Raw genomic sequence first — 2,897 nt, forward strand, 5'->3', positions numbered from 1 at the left:
CTCCTATCTGAGGCTCTTCACAGAAATCTTGAGGGATTTTCTGGGTACATCCTCTCCCTCCTTACCTCCATGTTTACTTGCTTGTCGTCTTCAGCTCTGGCTTGCCAAACATGGTTTATCTGTTGTTGTGACCTTTTAGCTCATGATTATGTTTTATCTCAACCTGTTTACCTGCTTTTTACCTCCGGGATTTGTGTATGGCTTTGTTTTTAGCACATTTCATCTTTGATACAGTCCCAGAGCCCTTAGAGTCTCATTTGGCCTATGTACAGCAACAATCTACCTTTTCCCATCTGGTAGGCATTCTCCTTCTCCTTCCCTACTCTTACCTGTCTCTCCTTTTCACAGCACCACAATTCGTTGTTTTTCTCAATGACACACGATACACTGCCAATAGTTCTGGTGACTACTTGCTGGGACCTCAGCTTGCAGCTTTCGTTCATTGGTGGCATCCTTTCATCACCAATGTTTGGTTTCTTCAGGTTTTTTTCAGAGGGCCTCAAAATTCCATTTCTTGCCCCACCTCCCTTGTTCCAGGTACTTGTTTCCTTCCCTTATCTTTGGGATCCCATAACTTGCTAACAACTATCAGAGGCAGTACAGGACCTCCTTACCCACTAGGCTATCAAACCTGTTGCAAATCATTTACTGGGGTTTTACTCATGTCTGTTTGTTGTTCCCAAAAAGACTGTGGACTGGAGGCCTGTAATCCATCTGTCCTGCCTCAATTAAATTGTTCACCTCCCATGTTTTGCCATGGAGTCCTACATCACTCTTCAATAGGCATTTTCTCTGGGTCTATAGATGACCAAGATGGACGTCTCCAATGCTTATCTGCATATTCCCTTCTTGGAACAACATCAAGAAGTGTTGTACCAATTTTGCTCCCTACCTTTCAGGTTGGCTTCTGCTCCTTATATTTTCTGTTAGGTGGTGAGGGCTTTTGCTCTTCATCTTTATGCCCTTTGGCTTCATTTCCATTTATATATGGATGACTGGCTACTTTTGACCCATTCTGAACAGGAGTTAGTCAGTCATACTCATCAGCTCCTACTTGAAGCTGCACGGGTAGGCTGGTTGATCAACTTGGAGAAGTTCTTCCTGCATTCTACCCAATACCTTGTGCATTTGGGTGTCTTTTTCAACACTCACCTCATTCGGCCCCAGCATTCTCCTCTCTGACTCCATTCTATGGAATTGTCAGTTTGCCATTCCTTGTCTGCTCCCTCACTTTCTGTCACTTTTGGGGATGTGGTCTTCTATGACACTGCTAATTCCCCTTAGCCGTGCACATGTGCTCCCTTCAGTGGTCTCTGCATGATCAATAGAACCTTGCTCAGGATCCCTTGGATGTTTTCATAACACTTTCTCCTCCCCTTTGATGGTTGGACAAGACTCGCACATCGGCGGGTGTCACATTTCCTCATCATCATCTGGATTCACTTCTGTTTACAGACGCATCCCTTCAGGGCTGGGGTGCATGGGTTGCACATAGATGGCTATAACCATTCAGTTCAGAGTCGAGTGCTAGTGTTCTGCTGGTGTAGATGACATAATATCCTCCAATTTGCGATTAACTATACAATAGAATAAGACATCAAAATGCAGTTTTCACCCCTTTGATTGGGAGCCCTCATCCTACCCTCACATGGATGTCAGTACCTTGTGGGCTGGTTTTGGATTTTAAGTGAACCAATCAACATAAGTCCTCACACAGATTTAGGGTTGTCCATCTTCCTCCCTCGATTTCCTTCTTTTGTGTTGTGAGTCACAGCACGAATACATGGGATTGTTCCGGTTCTTTCCTTGGCTCACCCTCATTCTCTCTTATTACATGGATGATGTTGCCCTTTGGATGGTCCCAACCTGTCTTACAGTTACAGGAGTTTATTGCATGCGATAGACTTCCTTTTGATACCAGATGTCAAATTTCCTGATTTATAGCTCAGAGCTAATCCTGTGTAATACTCAGGAATCAGAGAGGTTCACAATTCCCCAGTTCTTGGGTTTGAAGTGAAGATGGTGTGATCCTCATCCTGCCCCTGCTTGGATGTCAGTAATCCACAAGGAGGTTTTGGATGTAGTTGACTTACCGAGTACTGTCTGCCTTGCTCTAGCCACTCTACACCATAGGATGCATTCTCATTTACCCACTTTTCTTATTATGGCATTGAGTTGCTATATTTTTCTCCAGCTAGGATCACTTTCCTACCGCATTCTCTCCCACTCGGATGTGCTCCTTTCATTTTCTTCCTTGATTTCTTACAATTCCACATATGGGTGAAGAGTATACCTGGATCAGAAGTGGTGTGGTTCCTTTCTTTGGATTTGACTCTCTCATCTACAGAGGTATCCTTTGGACGCTTTCAGGAGGTACATCTGTTCTTCCCTTGCACAAGTCTCTCCTCCTAATCATTGTGGGACTCTAGCTAATCTTGTGAGCGGAGGGAAGTACCGTATTGGAAGTTATAATTTTCCTGTACTGAAAATGTATTTCTGATAAGTACTACCCTCCGCTCACACTTCCCACCCTTCCTCCCCACTCACTTCTGGTGCATCCATCATCTGCCAAAGTGATAGTATGGTAGAGGCACATAGAGGGAGTTACATGAGTGTACTATTCTCCTATTGGTGGAGAAATGACACATGATGATTTGCATGAGAGACACGTTGAAATTATTTGATTCCAAAACGGAGTTAGAAGGCTTGTGGCATGTGTAATAAAAAAGTTTGCATATAGAAGGAAGTACCTATCAGAAATACATTTTCAGTATAGGAAAATTATAACTTTCAGCTTATCTAAGAATAACATTTTAATGAATTGTGACCACAGGATAAATATCAAAATTAAAAAAAATACAATACTTAGCATGAAGAAATAAGTTAGTTTTTATTTC

At 42.8% G+C, this 2,897-nt stretch overlaps 1 protein-coding gene across 1 annotated transcript in view; it reads left to right on the forward strand.

Moving 5' to 3' along the window:
* LOC106460725 (F-BAR domain only protein 2-like) overlaps positions 1 to 2,897 on the forward strand; it is an 89,526-nt gene that overhangs the window by 33,758 nt on the left and 52,871 nt on the right. The window lies entirely within an intron of this gene.

This window comes from Limulus polyphemus, unplaced genomic scaffold (assembly GCF_000517525.1).
Source record: "Limulus polyphemus unplaced genomic scaffold, Limulus_polyphemus-2.1.2 Scaffold823, whole genome shotgun sequence".
Lineage (NCBI taxonomy): Eukaryota > Metazoa > Arthropoda > Merostomata > Xiphosura > Limulidae > Limulus > Limulus polyphemus.